General features: G+C 46.2%; 1 protein-coding gene across 4 annotated transcripts in view; it reads left to right on the top strand.

Moving 5' to 3' along the window:
* Nucleotides 1-1240: 1240 nt before the first annotated feature.
* Nucleotides 1241-6000, top strand: part of SMAD1 (SMAD family member 1) — a 77689-nt gene continuing 72929 nt past the window's right edge. The window contains exons 1-2 of one of the 4 annotated variants that reach the window (XM_039254317.1): nucleotides 1241-1514; nucleotides 2531-2704. The gene's annotated coding sequence lies outside the window, so the exon portion shown is untranslated. Of the gene's footprint in view, nucleotides 1515-2333; nucleotides 2350-2530; nucleotides 2705-2983; nucleotides 3002-6000 lie in introns of those variants that run through there. The other 3 variants (XM_039254315.1, XM_039254320.1, XM_039254319.1) reach the window with 3 other exon arrangements.

The raw sequence follows: 6000 nt of genomic DNA, 5'->3' as shown, positions 1-6000 counted from the left end.
AAAGCATGTGTCAGTGTTTCATTCTTTTTAATGGCTGAATAATGTTCCATTGTATATATAGCACATCCTATTTATTTATCTATCAAGGAAGAGTTTTGAGCAGAGGAGTGACCTGATCTGAGTGGCATTTAACAAGGCTCACTCCAGCTGTTGTTCCAAGGAGCGGATAAAGACGAATTCTGTCAAATGCTGCTTTTCGGGAAAATGAGTTGAGGCCCAAGAACTGACCAGCAAGTGCTCAAATAGTTTAAGAAAGAAATTAGTTGGAACATTCTGATCTATAATTTATAGATGCTATTTTATGTGTTTCATGGGATTTATTGTATATCCTTTGAATAATTAAACATGGAATGCAGAAATAAAATAAGAATTTTAAATAGAATGTGAACGTGTAATCACGTGTAAGACCATTAACTTACTTTGGTCTTTGGTATTTTCTTTATATTGGTGGTAGCGATTCTTTTGGTTCATGTGAAGTTTATTCCTCAGAGTAATTATTCCTCTCTAAACATAACTCAACATTATGATAATTATCCAAGATTTCATGCCAGCTTCCAGAGAGCTAGCCAAGGGAAAAATTAATTCTTATAAAAAGATATGTTCAACGTCTTTGCAGATCAGGTAGATGAGAGCCAGTCTGTTTTCATTTTAGGGGATTGGTGTCATCTTAAAGATTGTAGAAATTGGATCAAAAATTGAATTTTATTGTGGCAGCTGTCAAACAATTAGGTTACCTACTCGAATCATTAGATCCCGAAGTATTGATTCCCGGTTTGGTATAAGAACACGCAATACAACTAGGCTATCCAATTCTGGGTACAAGCAACTTCTGGGGCTTGCAAAACATACGAAAGTTAGTGAAGGGCAATGGAAACTAGACAGGAAAAGGAGAGCTTTGAAAGATAATGGTCAAAAATGCACTCCTCGTTTACGGTACGGTTCGGAGGGCGCGGCGGACGAGTGATGAACATTTCAGGAAATAAATACTGAACACCAAACTTCACCAAGGATAATGCACCAAGTCCGCTCCACCTGGACTAAAGGAAGCAGGGGGAGGAAAGTTGTGTTTTTCTCCTCGGAATAAATGGGGCGTGGGGCCGGAGGCGGGGGGAGGTGGTTGGCCCCGCGCTCGCGCTAACCGGCCGGGAATTTGGAGAGGATCCCTGGTCGCGCGGCGGCGGCGGCGGCGGCGGCGCGCGCGGGTGCGCGTGTGAGCGAGCGAGCGAGCGTGCGGGCGGGCGGGCGAGTGCGCCGGGTATTGGCAGCCGGGGAGTGGAGGCTGGGCGGCTCCGACTCCCTGACGCCAGCGCGACCAGATCAATCCAGGCTCCGGGAGCGAGCGAGCGAGCGAGCGGGCGGGCGGGAGGAGGAAGGAGAGGCCGAGCGGCTCAGCCCGGGCCGAGGCGCGGGGAGGGACCCTGCGAGCGCAGCGCCCCGCCGGCCGGACCGGGGCCGCGGGACCCCGGTCGCCCGGCCACTCGTGCGCCCGCGCGGACGGGGGCGCCGCCAACCCGGTAAAACGAAACAGACCCGAACCCAACTTTCTCCTTTGCCGCGTCCCCGCCCTCCCTCGGCTCCCTGGGCTTTTCCAGCGCCGCCGCCGCCGCCTCCAGTGGGGCAGGCGCGGGCCCGCCGGGCTGCCGCGGTCGTGCGGGGCCGGTGACGCGGGCCGCGGCGGGGAGGGGGCTCTTCCCCGCGTGGGGCGGACCGGGCCCCCCCCCCCCCCCGCCCCATGATGGCGCCTCCCGGCCGCTCCGAGGAGCGAACCTGCCACCTCCTCCTGCCCTGGCGCCCAGGCAGCCAGACAGGGCTCGGCCGGGGTTCCCTTCGCGTCTTTGTTGGGTCTGCGGTGGGGAAGCCGCGCTCCTCGGCTCCGAGCCTCGCCCCCCGGCCCGGGCCGCGGCGGGACCTCCCATCCCGCCCTCCCCCTCCGCCCGCTCCGCGTTTCTCTTTCCCTTTCCGCAGCCGGGCCGGGGCCAGTGCGCGCGGCCCGCGGGCCCATTGTGTCCCGCGCCGGCCGGAGCGACCCTTGCGGGAGTTGGAGGGCGGCCGCAGGCGCTGCCCTCTACGCGGTCGGCGACTCGCGGAGCGGGTCTGGCGCGAGGGGGACACCCGGTGCCCTGCACCCTCCGCATCCCGGACGGGCTCCTTTCTCTGCCCCAACGAGCCTCTTGGGGGTCGAGGTCAAGGAAAGTTCGCACCGAAATTCCCTCTAATTTATTCAAAGGCTTGGCGGCGGCGCGCAATTTTTTTCCCCCCCTCTCTTCCGCCTACACCCCGTGCGTCTCCCAAGTGTCGTCTCATTCCTTTCCCTTTACCGGATTCGATTGCCTCACTGCGTGTGTATTTGTGAGTTCGCTCTTGAACAACTGTTCATTTACTCCGCTGTCTTTGTTAGTGTTTCTCGGGGTTGCTGCTGTGGGAAGGTGGGGGGTAGTGGGTGTGAGAGAGACAGACGTGGGCTTGTTTTTCTAGTTGCTTAATATACATGCCGGTTTAAAGCGAGAACGTGTTCCGTGATGTACTTTAGGAAGGGAGGAGGAACAAATGCCTGCCGATCTCACAACTCCAGTAGCTGCGGCTTTTGTTTATTTTGAGGCGCATACGACTTTTAGATACACTGTGCAAGGTAGCCAGTAGGACGCTTCCCTTCTGAGAATTGAGGCGCGTCTCAGGACCTTCTCCTTGAGAAACCATCGTTTTCGTGAGTGCTGTGGCAATCGGCCTTTGCCTTTCTCCCCCTCTTCTCCTCTTGGCATTGTATCTGAAGTTTCCAAGTATGTGGAATGATAGGGAAGCGGCACGGTGGCAGTAGGTCATCCTGTTTGTTGCTGGAACTCAGCACCTAGGTCTCAGAATGCGTTTATTCCAGAGCATTTGCCCTAATTGCCTGTGGTGGATAACATGCCTGCCTTCAGTAACACAATGAGAAAACTGTTCTCTGCCCATGTTGAGTTTTCATCTTGTGTGTGTGTAATTACCACTTCACGTTTTATTGGAGGTAGGTGAGTTGTCTTGGAACCACTATTTCAAAAAAAAAAAAAAAAAAAAAGTCGAGCAGGACCAGTGTTCACGGCCTCAGCATTTTCAAGGAGTATAAATATTTTGCATCATTGCTATTCTGATGTAGGTGCCAGGCCCGAGTATGCTGAACTGATTAAAGTGCTTGGCCTCCTCTCCCTCCCTCTTTCCCATTTGCAGTTATTTGATATTTCTCTGCAGGTGGCGTACATTTGTGTGATATTGCAATTCTTAGGAAACTGTAACCAGGGTCGTGAGAGATGATTTTCTAGAGGTAGGTGATGCCAGAGTCTCTCTGGAGGATTCCGGCAGGATCGGGTTTCTTCTGAGGGTGGGGATTTGTCCTTGATTTAGTTTTGACCCCTCCAACCATAGGTATGTAACCGAATACATTTTTCCTTTCTGCAGTATCCATTGGTCTTATACCCTTGAAGAGCTGATGACCTTTGCGTTTTAGAGAAATGACCATTTTTAGGCAATTACAAGTGTTCACCTCTTACATCTCTTGGAATTAAGTAATTTTTTTTTCCTATTAAGCTCATTAAAGCATTAAGTAAGTCCCATTTTCCCCATATACATTTATTAGTTAAAAACTAAATTTCAGTTTGTAATTTTGATTTATAGTAATCCTGGGTTAAAGATAAAATTTAATGGCTAGATTGGAAACAGGAGAACTAGAGTGTAATTAGATGAGTATATTTAAGCTGTAGTCGCCTACATAATCAAGGCCAAGTTGTGTGTGTATAAAAGACCTCATTTGTGTAGTCTTACAAGGCTAATGGAGGCATCATTGAGGCTTTATAAATAATGTAAGTTGTGTATAATGTAGAGTCTCCAGAGACAGCAGAGAAAGCATCATTACCAGCCTTTTCAACCTGCTTGAGATCTTAAATTGATTTACAGCACTGAACTGGTGCAAAATGATACATCAGGATGACATGGGGTCAGCCTGTAAAAGTCTATGATGTCAGCCTATTAGTTCAGTCATCATAATTAAACCATATTACAGGGGCAGCTAAGCAGGAGTCTGGCGTTCTACTTCAGATATGGGTGGTTCATGGATTTTGTTTATAGTGCAAAACTGAGCAGCCCGGGAGTGCTAGTGTTTCTGAAGGAGGGAAAGGCTTACCGGACTCTGAGTTTTGGAAGAAATTGAAGATAAATGCAGGGATGTTCAGTCCGCGTTGCCTAAGTAGCTTTCCGTGGGGTAGTGGAGAACAGATGCATTGGGGTTGCTGATAAGGACCTTTGCAGCCCTGATCTGTGTACTGAATCACGCTTCATGGGAGCTTGAATTCAACTTGGCCTAAGGGACCTTATAAAATATCACAGGACCACATACTTCTTATTTCTGATCCTTGCATTAGCACCCAGTTGCACCCTATTGATGTATCAGCTGGCATGTTATTTAACTAGTCACGGTTATCGGGTCTCCACCGAAAGCGAAGATATTTCAATTGAACATATGAACAATTCAGGAAGAGAAGACCTTTGTTTCTTTCTTAAATTTCTGGCAATCTTACCCAGTTTATGGGTCATCTGAGGGGTGACCATATCATGGCAGCTACCATGTTGGACAGTGTATGTAGAGCATTTCCATTACCGCAGAAGGTTCTGGATAGTGCTGCTCTAGCACCTTTGCTCCTCCTGTTCCTTCTTTCAGCTACTTTTCTGCTTATTACTTCTACTAGTGAATTTGTGGGGTCAAAATTTTGGGGGAGGTCAAAAAGGAAAGAGATGTATCATTGGTTTTTCTACTTACTAGTTGCTCCTGATAAAATAAATGCAGTTTGGAAGTGACAACTCAAGTACTGGATAAAATGAAGTTGACTTTTCTATGGATCGTATTTATCATAGACCCTTATTTGATTTGGAGCTTTGGGTAGGAAAAATAATGGTAGCTAGTATTTTCTGAGTTTTTACCATATGCTTCTTTTTAATACTCATACCTCATTTAACCCCCAAACTTACCAGTACTGTTGTTATCACATTTTACGGGCAAAGAAACTTGAGTTCACGGTGATTCAGTGTCTTCCCTTAGGCTATATAACTAGTGCGTGATTATGCTTTATAATCTTAGCTGGGATATGAACAGGCAGTTTGACTCTAGAGCCTTACCTTTAACTATATAGGTATTTTATGTATATATATTTATTATATATTATGTCGTATTCTATTTATTATATACTTTATATTATGTATTATATATTTAATTTGAATATATACTTTAGTTTGTATTTATATGGATCCTTTTTCTGCTTAGAATATTCAAATAATCATCGTTCTGCTTGGATTTATTATTCCACTATAGACACGACTTTGCTTTTAGACAAATATGCCCTCTACTTTGCTTTTCTGGGCTGTTTCCTTTGAAGTGCTTAAGAAGAAACATAATGTTTATATTATACATTGTCTAAGCAGAACTTAATTGGAAGACTAAATCTGACAAAAAAAGTAATGGATTTTAAAGCTGAATTGTTGTCATCTCTGTTTTTCTGGATAATTCTTGTCACTTTCGCCTTGTGTTTTTCTTGTACTATCACAACCTGTTGGTAGTGAAGAGTTCTAGTAGTTTAATGACATCAACATTAGTCTTCTAGCTGTTAAACACCGTACTTTGAGATGAAAATTGTTCATTGCAAATTCTGGAAATTTTTTTCCACATTTAATGTGTACTTTTGTGTAGTCTTGCAGCGATTGTTAACTTTTTTTTTTTTTTTTTAATGATGAGGCTGTTTAAGAATCTGATGAAACTGTGGATCCAATATCTGCTCATTCCCCTCCTCTAGTCCAAAGATGTTTATATGCCCTGGTGAGCTTGTATATACACAAGTACCCAAATTGCATGATATTTCAGGTGAAGGACATGATGGGACAGGCTTGCTAAGTACATTCATAAACATTAAGATTTGTAATTTCCTCTGCAGAGAATTGAGATATTTAGTGTTAAAAGCTGCTTTGAAGATTTCCTCATCCAGT

This window comes from Hyaena hyaena, unplaced genomic scaffold, assembly GCF_003009895.1.
Source record: "Hyaena hyaena isolate Hyena2069 unplaced genomic scaffold, ASM300989v1 scaffold_476, whole genome shotgun sequence".
Classification (NCBI taxonomy): Eukaryota; Metazoa; Chordata; class Mammalia; order Carnivora; family Hyaenidae; genus Hyaena; species Hyaena hyaena.
The sequence above is the reverse complement of the archived record's forward strand: the minus strand, read 5'-3'. Positions and strand labels throughout refer to the sequence as shown.